The 17,795-nt window shown below is 36.7% G+C and overlaps 1 long non-coding RNA gene across 1 annotated transcript in view; it reads left to right on the top strand.

The window, feature by feature from the left end:
• Positions 1-17,187, top strand: part of LOC139045609 (uncharacterized) — a 30,436-nt gene extending 13,249 nt beyond the window's left edge. The window contains exons 3-4 of the long non-coding RNA XR_011504307.1: positions 14,447-14,576; positions 15,970-17,187. This is a non-coding gene — a long non-coding RNA (uncharacterized lncRNA). The remainder of the gene's footprint in view (positions 1-14,446; positions 14,577-15,969) is intronic.
• The last annotated feature ends 608 nt before the right edge of the window (positions 17,188-17,795 follow it).

The raw sequence follows: 17,795 nt of genomic DNA, 5'->3' as shown, positions 1-17,795 counted from the left end.
CACTTTGAATGTCAATGGTTTAAATTCACCATTAAAAGAAAGAGATTGTCAGAGTGGATCACAAAATACAACCAAAATATATGCTGTCTACAAGAAACTCACGTTATATATAAAGACACATATAGATTAAAAGTAAAGGAATGGAGAAAAATACACCCTGCTAACACTACTGAAAAGAAAGTCAAAATAGCTATATTAATTTAAGCAAGGAAATTTATCAGGGATCAAAGTTCATTACATAATGATAATGGGGTCAATTCTCCAATAAAACATAGCAATTCTTAACGTGTATGCACCTAACAACAGAGCATCGAACTACGTGATGTAAAAACTAATAGAAGTGCTAGGAGAAATGGATGAATCCACTGTCATAGTTGAAGACTTCAACACTCTTCTATCTGAAATGGACAGATCCAGAAATCAGAAATCCAGTAAGAACATGGTTGAACTCAACAAAACTATCAATTAACTAAATATGATTGACATTTATAGAACAATTCATCAAACAACAGCAGACTACACATTCTTCTCAAGCTCACATTCACTAAGATAGACTACATTCTTGGCCATAAAAAACACCTTAACAATTTTGAAAGAACAGAAATTATACAATGTCTGCTCTCAGACTATGATGGAGTTAAAAATAAATCAGTAACAGAAAGATCACTAGAAAAATCTCAAAATACTTGGAGATTAAATGACACAGGAGTCAAAGAAGAGAATTGTAAAAAATATTTTTAACTAAATGAAAATAAAAACACAACTTATCAAAATTTGTGGAGTCCAGCAAAAGCAACATTTACAGGGAAAATTATAGCATTGAAAGCATATATTAGAAAACAAAAAGGATATAAATCAATAATCTCAGTTTCCACCTTAGGAAGCTAGAAAAAGCAAATGGCAGATTAAATCCAAAGTGAGCAGAAGAAAATAAGTAATAAGAATTAGAGCAGAAATCAAGAAAATTGAAAACAGGAAATCAATAGAAAAAATCAATGAAACCAAAAGGTATTTTTTTAAAAATATCAATAAAATTGATAAGCCTCTAGCCAGGCTACCTAAGAAAAAAAGGAAGAAGATAAAAATTGCTAAATCAAAAGTTAAAGAGGGGACATCACTACAGACCCTATGGACATTAAAAGGATAATAAAGAATACTAATGAACAATTCTATGCCCACAATTCAATAATAGATGAAATGGACCAATTCCTTGAAAGACACAATCTGCCAAAACTCACACAGGAAGAAATAGACGATCTAAATAATCCTGTCTATCTTAGAAACTGAATCAATAATTAATAATCTTCCAAAACAGAAATCACCAGGTCCATATGGATTCACTGGTGAATTCTAACATTTAAGAAAGAAATTATACCAATTCTCTAAAACCTCTTTCAGAGAACAGAAGCAGAGGAAAAACTTCCTAACTCATTCTATGAGGCCAGTATTACCCTAATATGAAAACCACACAGAAATATTAAAAGAAAATAACAGACCAATAATTCTCATGAGCATAGATGCAAAAACCTTCAACAAAATATTAGCAAATCAAATCCAATAATGTATAAAAAGAATTATACACTATGATCAAGTAGAAATTATCCCAGGTATTAAAAGGCTAAAAAAGAAAAATCACATACTCGTTATCCAGAGATGCAGAAGAAACATTTCACAAAACTCTAACATCCATTCATGATAAAAACTCTCAGAAACTAGGAATAGGGGATAACTTTCTCACTTAATAAAGAATATCTACAAAAAATATACAGTGAATGTTATACCCAATGGTGAGAAATTTGAAGCTTTCCCATTAAGATCAGGAACAAGGGAAGAACGTCTCCTCTCACCACTCTTTTTCAAGATCATACTGGAAGCTCTAACTAATGTAATAAGGCAAGAAAAGAAAAGAAAAGGTATACAGATTAGGAATGAAGAAATAAAACCGTCTTTGTTTACAGATGACATAATCATCTATGTTGAAAATCCAAAAGAATCAACAAAAAAGCTCCTGGGACTAATAAGCGATTATGGCAAGGTTGCAGGATAGAAGGTGAATGTACGTAAGTCAATCACTTTCCTATATACCAGCAATGAACAAGCAACATTTCCAATTAAAAACACAATATCATTTACACTAGCATCCAAAAAGTGAAATACTTAGGTGTAAGTCTAACAAAATCTGTACTAGATCTATACGAGGAAAACTGTAAAACTGATGAACCAAATCAAAGAAGAACTAAATATACAGATATTCAGTATTCATGAATAGGAAGACTCAACATTGTTACGATGTCAGTTCTTCCCAACTTGATCTACAGATTCAATTCAATCCAAATCAAATTCCAGCAAAGTACTTTATGGATATCGATAAACTGATGCTAAATTTTATATGGAGAGACCAAAGTCCAAGAATAGCCAACACAACATTGAAAGAGAAGAACAAAGTTGGAAGACTGACATAATTTAACTTCAAGATTTTCTATGAAGGTACAATAATCAAGATACTGTTATTCGCAAAAAAAATTAAAAACATGGAATGGAATGGAACAGAATAGATAATCAATGGAATAGGATAGAATCAATGAAATAAAACAGAAAGCTCAGAAATTGACTCACATAATTATAGTGAATTGATCTTTGACAAGGAAGCAAAGACAATACAATGGAAGAAAGACAGTTTTTTCAACAAACTGTGTTGGAACAATTGGACATCCACATGCAAAAAAATTAATCTAGACATAGACCTTAACCTTTCATGAAAATTAACTCAAAATGGATCATAGACCATGTTAAATGAAAAACTATAAAACACCTAGAAGATGAATAGGAGAAAACCTAGATAACCTTGGGTATGGCGATGACTTTTTTAGATACAACACCAGAGGCATGATCCATGAAAGAAATACTGGACAAGCTGGACCTCATTAAAATAAAAACTTTCACCCTGCAAAAGACACTATCAAAAGAATGAAAAGACTAGCCGCAGACTGAAAGAAAATATTTGCAAAATACACATCTGATAAAATACTGTTATCCAAATATAAATAGAACTCTTAAAACGCAACAATAAGAAAACATATAACCCAATTAAAATATAGACCAAAGACCTTAACAAGCACTTCACCAAAGAAGACGTATGATGGCAAATAAGCATATGAAAAGATCCTCTATATTGTATATCATCAAAGAAATGCAAATTAAAAGGAGATACCACTACACACATATTAGAAGAGCCAAAATCTGAAACACTGACAACACCAAATTCTGATGAGAAAGTGAAGCAAATACTCATACATTGCTGGTGGAAATGCAAAATGGTACTGCCACTTTGGAAGACAGTTTCGTGGTTTTTTACAAAACTAAACATACTCTTACCATATGATCCAGCAATTGTGCTCCTTGGTATGCATCCAAAAGAATTGAAAACTTATGTCCAACAAAAAGTCTGTGCATGGATGTTTATAGCAGCTTTATTCACAATTGCCAAAACTTTGAATCAACCAAGATGTCTTTCAGCAAAGGGATTCACATGTGCTACAGACAGACAATGGAATATTATTTATCACTAAAAAGAAATGAACTATCAAGCCATGAAAAGACATAGAGCAAGCTTTAATGCATGTTACTAAGTGAAAGAAGCCAATCTGAAAATGCTACATATTGTATAATTCAAACTATGACACTCTAGAAAAGCAAAACTATGGAGACAGTAAAAGAAGCAGTGGTTGCCAGGGATTGTGGGAAGGGAGGGGTAAATAGGCAGAGCACAGAGAATTTTTAGGGCCCTGAAACTATATTATAGTTTCATTATAGATATTATAAGAATGGATACATGTCATTACACATTTGTCCAAACCCATAGAATGTACAACATTAAGAGTGAACACTAATATAAATTATGGACTTCAGGTGATTATGATATGTCACTGGAAGTTCATCAATTGAACCAAATGTACACTCTAGTGGGGGATGTTGATAATGGGGAAGGTTATGCATGTGTGGGGACGGCGGGTATCTGGGAAGTCTCTGTAGCTTCCCCTCAGTTTTCACTGTGAACCTAAAACTCTTCTAAAAATAAAGTCTTAGAAAATATACAATAAATTAAAAAATAAAGTGGAAGATTGTCCTTGGGCATATGTGGGGGTGATGGGGGAAACTGTGGAGTTGGAAACTTCTGAGGGATATGATAATGTACTAGGTTTCCTACTTTGTTCAGGAGAAGAGTATATATTATGTACTTTATTAATGTATTTTATTGCATATATATATATATATAATTTGGATTTTGATCAAAATATGAAATTATGTGTATTTCACAGAGTAATCACTAACTGAATAGAAATAGAACCTCCATCTATAAATTCTAAACTAGTAACGGAAAAAAAGATAGTAATAAAAAGTCTATTGTTCCAAAATAAAACAAGACTAGAGTAAAAAGTAAACACAGCATAAGACACATAGAAATTACAAATATGTGTAAATATATCAGTAATCACAATAAATATAAACAGATTAAACTCATCAGTTAAAAGACAGACTCTCAGCTGGGGCTGGCCCCGTGGCTGAGTGGTTAAGTTTGCACGCTCCACTGCAGGTGGCCCAGTGTTTCGTTGGTTCGAATCCTGGGCGCGGACATGGCACTGCTCATCAAACCACGCTGAGGCAGCGTCCCACATGCCACAACTAGAAGGACCCACAACAAAGAATATACAACTATGTACTGGGGGGCTTTGGGGAGAAAGAGGAAAAAAAAAAAAAAGAATGACTCTCAGCTTTGGGTAGGATAGACTAGTCGATAGTAGCCCACAACTCCCTCCTAGAAAAATTTATAAAGCCAGATTAAAAAAGCAGAAATCAGGAGGCCTGCCCCATGGCTCAGTGATTAAGTTTGGCATGCTCTGCTTTGGCAACTCAGGTTCGCAGCTTCAGATCCTGGGTGCTAACCTAAACCACTCATCAGTCATGCTTTGGTGGTGACCCACATATAAAATAGAGGAAGACTGCCAACAGATGTTAGCTCAGGGCTAATCTTCCTCAGCAAACAAACAAACAAAACCAGAAATCATCTGCCTGAAGACAGCTGAAGCAACAGTAACTGGAGAAGCTATGACTCCCAAGAGAGAAAAACCTCTGAAAAGCATAGTGACCTTTATGCAGGCTCTTGAAACACACATACACACACACACACAAATGTAAGTACAGGGTACACCAGGAAAGGAACATGCAGAATATCATATAAATGAGCCAAATATGGCCTCTGTGCATTGGCCCCTAGGCTATTTATTTCTTCACTACAGGCTGAGACCCATCAGCTCAAAACCCTGATTGTTCCAAACTCAAATTTTTACACATCCAATAATTTTGACAATAGCTCAATCAGATTTTTTGCCATTTAGAACCTTCCTGCTTTGCATACCCCGTCAACCTCCCTAGACAGTTACTAACCATTGATAAGACAGGACCTTTGTAGTTATAAGGCCTCAAACCACTGCTATCCTTTGGAGTTCTCTGGCCCAGAGACTCCCACTCTGCTGCTAGGCCTCCTGTCTGAATCTTCTGTCCCCTGGAGTTCCCTTGCCCTACTCCCCTTCTGAGTGGTGGCCCCATGCTGCAAGCCTCCAGATTGGTCTCATACTGGGAAAGACTTCCCGTCTCATGTGACCCTGTACAAGTGCCACCCTATAAAGTTTGCTGTGTATTACCGCCTCTTGTGGTCGTAACTTTTAACTTCATCAGCCTCAAGTCCCTTAAACCCCCTATGCAGACTGATCCAGTCTTTCAGTTAAACACTCTGAAAACCCAGGAGTGATTTAGTGGTAAGCCCAGCCTCACTAGAGCTTACACCGGGACAGCGATTGATTAAATTAAAGTAATAATCTATCACTACCTACTAGTTAAAGAAGGATGAGCCCATTCTAGAAGAAAAATAACCTCTAAACAGTTTCATTGTACAACTTTTGTCATTCAATCCAAAATTAATAAACATGCTAAAAGAAAAAACTACAAAACTAGAATCCATGAAAAAAAACAAGAAACAGATACACACGTGATGAAGATATTATAATTACCTCATAAGGATCTTAAAAGAGGAGAAAATAAATAAAATTGTGCAGAATTTACCAGAGAATTTTAATCTATGAGGAAAAACCAAATGGAAGTCCTTCCACTGACGATTCCTAAGTCTCAAAGTAGGTTTGAGGCCTTATATGTGTAAACTAGAGGTCCAGAAGGATAGGAGAGAAAGAATGGGGAAGAAGCAAGATTTAAGAGATAGTGGCTAAAAATTTTCTCCAACACTGGTGAAAGATAATCATCACACAGATTCAAGGATCTCTGAAAATCTCAAAAAGAACATATGCAAAGAAAACTGTACCTGAGCACATGATAGTTAAACTGGTGGAAAATAAGGAAAAGAGAAACATTTAAAACCTGCTACAGAAAGAAAGATGGATTACCTACAAAGGAGAACAACAAAACTGATTGCTGATTTCTCATTGGAAATGATGGAAAGCAAAAAAGAAATGAAAAGATATATTTAAAATCCTGAAAGAAAAAAGAAACACCAAATGAAATTCTACACTCAGTGAAAATGTCATTCAAGAATGAAGATGAAACTGATGTTTTTAGATAAAGCAATAATCTGCTACCAATAAACCTGAACTAAAATAAATCTACTGCAGAGAAATGTTCAAAGAGAAGGAAAATGACCCCAGAACCCAGTATGTAATTGCAGGTTGGAATCAAGAGAAACAAAACAGGTAAATAATTATGTAGATACAAATAAGTATCAACTAAATATTGACTATGCAAAATAATGATAATAATTGTAGGATTTAAAATGTATATAGCATTAAAACACATGACAAAAACACACCCCCACACACAAATACACTTATAAAAACAAATACACCTAGAAAAATAGCCAGAAAGAAAAATAAAATAATAGCAATGGCAATTGTGCTCGTTTTTTGGTGAGTTGTAAGTTAGATTTTGGATGGATGATTTTAGTTTTCTTTTTATGTATCTCTGTAGTCTGCCAAGCACACAAAACAGGCAAAAATCTCTACCTTTCTTCATGGAGCTAGTTGGGAAGATAAACATTAAAAATATTTAGAGAAGTAAAACATATAATAGAGAAGATGGCAATAAATCTATAAGATGTATTGCTATTACAGCCAAAGGAAATACACACGCACACGCGCGCGCACACACACACACGTATTTAAAGATGCTGATTACCAAAGAGAGGGGAACGAGGCCAACACCAGCAGCTTCTGCAGCCCACCTTACAGAATGTTGTTCAAAGAGCCAGACTTCCTCTGCCACACATGCCTGCCCCACCCCACCTCCGACCCCCAGCAGATCTGGGTGGTTTACACACGAATGTTAATTCCCCAGTGGATGATTAGTTTCGCCAAGGGACTTGTCCAGTTTTATCACTTGAAAGGCCTGTATCCCAGAAATCCCCTCAGTCTCAGGCAAACCAGGACAGTTTGTCATCCTACAACTTTATAAAAATAAAACCATTTGTTCACTTTTGGGTCAGTTTGCAACAACACGTCGCCAACAAAACTGTTGTTGCCTTTAAAAGCTGTGCTTATTGATCAGAGCATCTGCCTCTGGGTTTGGTCGTCAAAGTTAGAGTAACCCCTTCACAAGTCATGGGGAACAAGAATAGCAATGTCTCCACGGCATAAATGAAAACAGGACGATGACATATATTGGATTGTCACCATTCTGCGTTGCTAAAATAATCTCACATGTCTCTCACATTACCCTCAATTTTTTCTCCTTAATGTTTGATAAAAATATACCCCACTCCTTGTCAGTGTTATCTCCTGAGAATGGTCCAGCGTCATCCATTTCTGTGCATCCGTTGTAGTGATTGCCACAGCTATCATTTTTGAGCACAGATAACCAGGGATCTAGGCATTTCACACATATAATCTTATTTAGCTCTAAAAATAATCCTGCAAGATATACATTGTAACTATTTTACAGATGTGTTAACTGACCTTCAGAGTGGCTCAGTAATTTGTACAGGGCCAAATTGCCAGCAAGAGCCAAGGCAGGGGGAAACCACGGTGTGCCTAACTGTAAAGTTCAATTTCGTAATAATTTATCCCAAAATTTACTTTATGGAGCTTTATGAGTCATCAAACATGAAACTGAGGTTTTAAAAGTGATTAATTCTTATAACCTCTAGTTTTTCCTTAAACACCCCTTTCCATTCTGAGCTGAAGAGACACAGATCACATGATCTGAAGCAATTTAAATTAGAGGAGCTATGCATCCATTTCATTTAGGCATACAAGTGTCTCTCTGCTATACATTGCTCTCTAAATAGAAATTTCTTTATATGAGAAAATTTTAATAGCTGAAATAATTATATAGTTTCTAGGTGAGTCATTCTGTAACTTTTAGTCTTTGGGAAGATTCCATATTTCTGGTTATCTGCTACGAAGTGGTTTCCAGCTACCCACTTATGTCCTTGGTAAAATTACAGCCCATTATTAAACACATATTTTTTTACTCGATACAGTTGATATATTTACACATCAAGCCTACAGTTAAAGTTCACATTAATACCAAAGATGTATTTTAAAGTTTATATTGGGACCTTTCAATAACATCATTAGGCATTTATCCGCATTTAATTAGATAGTACCCTGGGAAAAGACTGAATTTAGACAAAAGATGTTGATTAAATTTAATTGAATTCCATGCATATTTACTGCTCTCCTCTGTCCTATGCAGCAGACACTCACCCTGCCGCCAGAAATACAGATATGAGGTATTGCGTCTGTCTCAATAAACTCTCTACCTACTTCAGAGACATATCAGCAAAGAAATTATCACATGTTGTGGCAAATGTATCAGTAGACATGTGTATAAGGCACAGAAGTGACAGAGCAGAAAGTGATTTCAAAGGTGGGGAAAAAATATGAGGGAGGGCTCCCCAGAAAGGTGATGCTTAAGCTGGATTCTGAAGGGTGAGTGGAAAACGTTGCCTTGTGGAAACCCCTAGGATCTGTTCTAATTGATTCATTCCCTCTCCTTCACTTTATTTGCAACTTTGGTCAATCAGAGTAATTCAGATGTGCCAAATACAGTCCATCCTTTCTCACCCCTGGATTTTTTCTTATAGCTTCAATTCAGAATCAAATGTCATCATCCTGCTTTGCCTATATTGCACACATGCGAGTGGACCACGGTCAGACGCCACTACTTTCTGAAAACTTCTATCACAGCTGTGCATGAACTTTCCCTCCCTTTTGAAATAACACTTAGTTTCTCTGTTATGTCACTTATTAAAATTCTACTTTGTGTTTGGGTTGTTGGAGTAATAGTTATATCCTTCTTAATACATAGTATGCCTTCTGAAAACATTGATTAGACCTTATTAATATCAGCACCTTCTTCTTCTCACATTCCTTCACCCATCACTGACTACAACACTGAGCCAAGTGTCTGCAATAGAGTAGGGGTTCCATAAACCGTGCCTCTTTCAGACAGGAATTTTTGCCTGAGAAATGAGCCTTTGCATCCTTTGACAGGAAAACATCAGGAGAGGTTTTCACTCCTTCTAGCAGACATACTCCTTTTACATAGTATTAATGGAATTTTAAAGAAAATTCAATATTAAAATGTACTAAGATGTCCCCATTTAAATCGATTATTTCATTAGAAACTAATCATTCAACAATGCTTAGTTTCTGACTTTCAGTAAGAGATGGAGAAACTGGGAGAAATTTCCTTTCTTGATTTGTCTCCAGGGTTCATACTCACTTGTAGCACTTTGCTTATTTTATACTCTAGAATATAGAGGAACTCCTGACTCTACCTGAAATATAGATAAAAGAACAAGATTTAAAAAATGTCAGAAAGAACAAAAAAAGAAAAAGAACAAAAAAAGTGTTGAATGCTTATGAGTGGTCAAGAAGGATTAGCAAACATTTGGTCTTGTCCAAAACATCCAGAAGACATTTGGTTCATGTCAAAAGGTCCTTGATATCTGGTCATCTTTGATCCCCTCCAAAACGCCCACAGGAAGCTCAGTCCTTAAGACACATGGTGCCTGCCAAAAGGTCCTTGACATTTGGTCCTGTCCAAAATGTTCATAGAGACAGTGGATCCATGCCAAAAGGTCCTTGATATCTGTAGGACCATTTGGTCATGTCCAAAACACCCATCAGACATTTGGTACACTCTCAAAGGTCCTTGATATTTAGTCCTGTCTAAAACCATTTGACATGGACCAAATACGTTCATGGAAGTTTTGGACAGAACCAAATGTCTAGGACATTTTAGTGTAGACCAAATGTCTGATGGGCCAAATGTCTCACTGAACAAATATTTTATTGGAATTTTGGACAGGACCAAATATCAAGGACTTTTGTCATGGACCAAATGTTATCTGGATGTTTGGGACAAGACCAAATGTCTTTCAAGGGTCAAAAAGAGAAGGGACTGGGGAAAGCTATTAGATTTCATGAGGAAGAATCATTTGGTAAAACCAACCAAACATGACAACAAACTGGTTTCAGCAGGGAAAGGGGGAAAATAAAATATTTTTTGGAAAGAGAAGTTCAGAAGATGTCAAACAACTAGAAGGTTATAGTATTTAAAGTTATAATGGGATATTAAGCCAAGGAAATAGCATGGAAAATGACTCAGTATCTCCAAGGACTCATAAATGATTAATGTCTCATCTATAAAGAATCAAAGTGCCCATTCCTTTTGAGAACTTCCATAGTGAAAAAGGTGAGGTATTCTTATTTCCTTACTTTATTAAAAAAAAAATTGAAACTTGAAATGTAAGAATACAGCACATTCCTAAATTTCCCCTTAATATTATGCAGAATATATAATTCTTATTTCAAGTCTTAGCAGTGTGCCGGGAGCTACAATAAAAAAAAAAATGCTAAAAGAATTTCTTAGGGAACTTAAATTATGCATTCCACTTTAAGGTACAGAACAGTTCCTTGTAAAATTAAATATCTCACTAAAGCTAACAGGGAAGGTTGAAGAAAGACATAAACTTTGTGTTCAAGGTCATTTCTCATTTTATCCTTTTGATTAAGTTTTATTCTTTTCCGTGCCCTGATATAATTATTTTTAATGAGAAGGATGGAAAATTACTTAGGAAAGATTTATATTTGTATCTACCATTAAACCACATTAAATACATGATTAAGAAGTTTGATCAGAAGATCTTATAAGATGAAAACAAGTCTAGAGAATTGTTTGAGTAACCTCAGTGGGAGCAGCCAGTAAAAGTCATAGATAACCAACTACAGCTAGGAAGTTGTCTCAGTCATTCTCAGTGTGAGATTGGATTTTTTTTTTTTCTTTCATCGCATGAAATACAGTACAACATTGTGTTCAGGACTTGGAAAATATCAAAAAAGGTAAACTATCAAATTCCAGTGTAATAGTCATGGTAGGCAGACTGCTATAACAAATAAACCCTAAAATAAATATTGGCTCAAATACAATAGACTCATGTATCAGTCCTAGGCTGGTATAAAGGTCAGCCCCTCTCCATGCCCTCATTCAAGGACCCTCAGGCTGTCAGAAGGTCTCTTATCTTGAACATGTGGCTTCCAAAGTCACCCTTTCCATTGTGGGCAGCCAGAAGGGAAAAGAGCATGAAGGAGCACAGGTGTTTATGAGTCAGGTCTGGAAGTGACACAGATTCCTTTCACTCATATTTGCCAGTCACTTGGCCACATATGAGGCTGGGAGTGAGTTTGCAGAGTTGCGGTCGCAGACTTGGTAGACAACGTCCACGTGGATGATAGCAAGACACATCAGAAGGCATGAGGAGGGATCAGCAACCCAAATGATATTGGACATGAATGAGTCACTCATGATAATGACGTTCTGGGGCATATGCCTTTGCTTTGACCTCTCAGATTGTCACTAACCTGTATAAAATCCTTCGATAATTGGTAAAACCAATATTTTCTTAGCCCATTTATATATTTTTACCTAAAATGGGGAATATGGTGTTGTAAGCTGCTTTTCCATTTACACATTTTTATGTCATTAAATATTATTGAACAATATTATTTAAATGCTGCATGATATACTACCATACAGGTTTACCATAATTTATTTATTATTGCAGTTAAAACAATATATAAGCAATATATAAATATATCCTATGATCCAAGCTACACCTGAACTTTTATATCACATCTCATTTAGTCTTCACAACCATGTTATGCAGTGGGTATTTATATTATTGTCCCCAACTTAAAAATGTTAAAACTGAGACTCCAGGAGATAATATACCTTTTACAAGATCACACATTGATTCTATTTTTATTTACCTGCTTCTAGAAACTTTGTCAGGCTCAACTCTATTTCCCAAGTAATGACTGCATTTCAAGTATTCTTTTGGGTTCTAACTCTTTACTCTGCCACAGAATTGCAAAGAGAAAAGCAATTCAGATCAGCACAGAAAAAAATCACATTTATCTGCTTTCACCATACGATGTAGTTTATTGCTGCCCCCAAGCTAGCTTTCAGAAAATACTTCCACATGATCTACTGCTTAATCCAGAAATGGACTAAGAAACTGGACTGCCGCCATGCAATGAATCCAAGAAGAGGGCTGTTTTAAAGTTCTCTTCTGAAGCAACAACAATATAATAATACAGGCTTCAAATGCTTGATTTTTTTAAATAAGACAAAACTGAAAGAAGAGTTAATTTTGCTCCATAAAGAAAGCACTAAGTTTACTTAATAGACTTTAAGAGTATATAGTTATATTAATAATCTACATTTCTATTGTGTTAACCATTAAAAAATATTTTGGTGTGCATGTAAGGCAGGTATTCTTTCATCAGAAGATGCTCACTGTCACCTAATAGTAACATTAGGGCACTATCCTTTGAGCTTTGGGTTCTAAGTTTAAAGTCCTCACTTTTTTTTTTCCTGAGGAAGATTTGCCCTGAGCTAATGGCTGTTGCCAATCTTCTTCTTTTTTTTTTTTTTAAATATAAGCTGCCTCCACAGCATGGCCCCTGACAGACAAGTGGTGTGTTTCCATGCCTGGGAACCAAACCCAGGCCCCTGAAGTGGAGCTTGCCAAACTTTAACCAATAGGCCACTGAGGCTGGCCCAAGTCTTCACTTTTTTAATTACTCCAAATACCCTTGTAATTTCTTTCCTGTCCTTCAAGTTTCAGGAAGCCTTATTAGTTTTACAGATGTACCTTTCTTTCTGTTGGATTAAGACAGTAAATGAGGGATTTGGGTTTCATATGCAAATTCTTGTTTGATGCAAAAATACTGGCAAATATCTTAAGCCTTAAAACTTTCCAAGAAGGGCTGGCCCCGTGGCTGAGTGGTTAAGTTCATGCGCTCCGCTGCAGGCGGCCCACTGTTTTGTTGGTTCGAATCCTGGGCGCGGACATGACACTGCTCATCAAACCACGCTGAGGCGGCATCCCACATACCACAACTAGAAGGACCCACAACGAAGAATATACAACTATGTACCGGGGGGGCTTTGGGGAGAAAAAGGAAAAAATAAAATCTTTAAAAAAAAAAAAAACTTTCCAAGAAACAGAAGTCACCATAAAGTGTTCAGAAAAGAAAATTGAGAGCATCTCACCAAACATTTAGTGAGAGCCTATTTGGGGAAAAGCAGAGAGGAACAAGATGTCAGGAGTTCAGTATCTAGAAGAGAGGATGAGGTAATTACAAACTACTCTAACACAAGGGAAATTAAAAAGCATCATAACAGTGAAACATAAAATGGGATGTGCATGCTTAAAAGAGGGAAAGATTATGCTTCTTTGAAGGAATGATAGAAACCTTGAGAAAAGTACATTTGAAATGGGTCTAGAAGGAGTAATATAATTTCAGGAACTGGAAGTGGAATGGAACACATGAGGCCTGTTTCCCATGGGGAGGAAGTTCAACATGGCTGAGGGTGAGGCCCTGTGTAGAGGACAATACAACACAAGGTCTCATGTGCCATCGAGTTTGTATTTAAATTCATTGAAAACTTTTATGTGAAGAATGATATATTTGATGTATTTGGGACTCAGAAGATGAATTTTGTTCTATATGTTTAAGTTGGCTTGGAAAGAGCTTTTGCTGAGGATAAGGAGAAAATAGTGCAGCTATATCCCAGTTTTCTAATATAACAAGGCCTCAATGGGGAGGGACACGTGGGTCAGGATAATAAACATATTTTGGAAATAGAATTTGCAAGATAAAAATATTTCACAAATTGAACACAGAAATTGAATAAGCTTTAGAGATATTAATACACCAGATTCAAAGAGAGAGAACTATTTGAAGTTTTGGTATTGGTAACATACTTTATACATCTCTAAGATTTTCTATTAGACAATTTTAATGTCTCTTCTTTTGTCAATTTAATTACTTTCTCTATATTCTAGTATTGCATCTATTTTACCAAACAGGAATTCAAGGTGCAATGAAGCCACACACTCGAGCAATTTAATGTGCTCCAGACTCAGCTGGAGTTGCCTGGACTCCTCATTCTCCAGACTACCAACCACTGAATCACTTCACAGTTTCTTGGAAAACCAGGTGGGATATTTTAAGTGTCCTTGAGGGATTCTCACTTGAACAGCTCCCATCTCGGACAGGATTATTTAAAAGAGATAACAAGTAGAAATCCTTTGTAGCATATCAACTTCTGCAGGTGGGAAGGATTATTTTAGCTCTCCACCCTCTGAACTCATCTAAATCAGATTTTCAGCATCATTTATTAGGTGGTAATTATTATGTACCCACTTTGGAACGCAGGTTGGCCTTGCTGAAGGAGAGGCAGTATAGCAATACACCGGGTTAAGAGTGTGGACTCTGATGTTAAACTTCTCAGGTTTAAATTCTACTTCTACCCATTCTACTACCCATGTGACCTCGGACAAGTGACTCAACATCTCTCTACTTCAGATTCCTAGTCTAAAAACTCAGATGGTAACAATAGTACCTCCATTAGAAGATCTCTCCGAAGTTAGAGGTACTCTTACCTGTATCAGTTAGAAGAGTGCCTGTCACATAGCATGTGCTCAAGAAATGTTGAGCATAACATTTGTGCATCCTGCTTCCCAACTAGACAGTAAGCTGCTCGAGAAGAGGGAGTGACTTAAGCAATTCATGTTGAACCTGCTGTGATTTCCAGTAATACATTTAAGTTGAACAAAACAAAACTATTCCAGAGAACATTTTTGTCTGCAGAGATTCTCTGACAGCACAAACGCTCAGTAGATGGCAAGGTCTAAAGGGACGGTAAACTTTCCTCATTGAATAGAGAAAATCTGTAATTCGGAATCTCCAGAAAATTGAGATTGTTCAAAGTAAGTTGCTTTTTGTTACTACTACTTGCCTTCAGATATTTTAAGTTAACTGCCAAAGGTCCCAGTTGAGGCATTCAGACCAGTTAAATTTAGCTTACTCCAAGAAGCCGGCCCTGAAAAGAAATCCCCTGTTAAAAGCCAGCCTTGAGTTTCGAGAGCAAATCTGTGAAGGGTTTGAGAAGAGAAGGAACTTAGATGCTTGCATGAGCATGGAACTCAGTCAGCCAGACCCGAATTAAAATCCAAGTCCTACCACCTATTAGCCACGTGACAAACATAATACCCATCCTCACAAACACCCAATTCACACACACACACACACACACAGACAAATTAAATAAGGTTCCTAAGGCAAGATTTTAATAAAATCTCTCCAGCCAATAATGCAAGTAGGTAGTCATTGCTCATAATTGTCATATACATTTCTGAATGTTTACTTAAAATTTATGAAAGGAAAATTAGAATTTCTACAATCTACAACATTAAACACTTATTTTGACCTTAATATGAGAACTCATGCATGTTTTCATGAATAATATGTTTCTAAGCATTTTCTTATTTAAATGTATGAATGTACTAGCTTTTATTTTTTAAAAATACATGTTTTAAATCTTTAAAAGGTATGAAAATGGCTGAATCAAGAATTCGTCCCAAAGAAATCTAGAATAACTGCTAATGATACATTAGAGGAGAGATCAAACAGACTAGAGGATAAAGTTGAAGCTCTTCGATGGCAAAGGACGGAGAACACTGATGAAAGAGAAGAGGGATGGGAGATGAGACGAGCACTCCCTCCATGCTAATCAGATGGAGGAGGAATGACCCAAAGCTACAATGTGGATGAGCATCACATAAGAGATTCATGTTATAGTGGCAGAGCCGCAGGGCAGATTATTGGGAACAAGAGTCCATCAAATCAGGTAGATCCGATTCTACTGCGCTAATCACTACTAAGACTTGGTGAAGCAGAGTATGACACACCAGGCACAAACGATTGGCAATAAATTCTCTCTGACTTTCAGTCTCCTCATGTCTAAAAATGAGAACAATAACAACCACCTTACCTCTCCCTGGGAACTTGGCCGCTCTCTGCTGGCTCTGATGATCTGTCATCACCACAGCGAGGGGAATGTCAGCCCCTCCCCCCACTCGCCAGTACCTCCCTGGAAAGGAAGAAACTTGCAAAGGGTGCTTCTTCACTCTGCAGAGGAAGTCAGGTCTAGGAAAAAATAATCAATGTGGCTGGTATTTATTAAATGTTTATAATGTGCCAAGGGCTGTGATAAGCACTTTATAGATATTATCTATTTAGTCCTCATGACAGCCTTATGAGATAGATATTATTACTGTTCCTGGCCTGCAGAGGAGAAAATTGAGCCCAGAGATTTGGCCCAAACACTTAGCTTGTTAAATGGCAGGACCCAGACTTGAACTCACTTGAGTGGGTCACTCACTTAACCATGGCCCCACACTGTCTCTGGAATAGCGAATTCTCCAGAATGCTGAATGATGAATCTTTCTAAAGAGAAGGCAGTTCAGCTTGAACCAGAGAAAGAAGCCTCACCAAGCATGAATCACATGAGGTCTTATAACATCAGGTTCCTAACAGACTCAATGAACAGCTCAGCTTCTGATTCAGAAAGGGTGATGCACATGGAACTAGGAAAGGAAGTCCTGGTAAGACTGATAGCCTGGTAATCTGGTGGAAAAAAGGTTTAAATAGAAGACAGGGGAGAGCTTACTTTGGGATTAACATTTATTTCTTCTTTGTTCCTTTTTCAAATGTTATTTCCTGTGTTGTATTTAGAATTAATAAATTGCTTATTATTCTTACTGCTATAAAGATTGCATTTTTGAGAAAAAGAACTAATGGGGTATCTTTCATTCTACACTTGCCTATGAATAGATGTCTATTTTGTCTGGGTCACTAAAAAGTAAATCTAACAATAACGAAGGCACTTCCCTAAAGGGCAAGCATCAAAAATCAGTCACTGTGCCCAGGACTTCAAATGTAATAGCAAATAGATAATGCTCAGGAAGGCAGTTGTCATAGGAGAAAAGGCTCAATGTTAGGGGTCGGCAAACCTGGGTTCAACGGCCTCCCAAATGTTGTCTAAATTCCACAGCTTGACATGAGAGTTCTCCGCAGTCTGCACTTTAGACATCACTGGACTGAGATCTCTCCTGTGAGCCTTTATCTTCCTCACCACCAGCCATTCAGGTCTTACTCCTCCATAAAAGGTCAGCTCAAATGCCACCTCCTCATCAAGCATGCCCTGATTGCTCATCCCTTGTTTCTCAGAGTCTAGGACGTACCTGCCACATAGGGGGTGCTCAATGCATTTGGCTAAAGCAAAAACTTGAAATAATAAATAGAGCTTAGAGTAGCCACTGAACCACTTGGAAAGGAAAAAGTTACAGTCAGACTCATCATGTGTAGGTATTT

The sequence above is a fragment of the Equus asinus genome, chromosome 6 (genome assembly GCF_041296235.1).
Source record: "Equus asinus isolate D_3611 breed Donkey chromosome 6, EquAss-T2T_v2, whole genome shotgun sequence".
NCBI lineage: Eukaryota > Metazoa > Chordata > Mammalia > Perissodactyla > Equidae > Equus > Equus asinus.
This window is presented reverse-complemented; position numbering and strand designations above follow the sequence as displayed.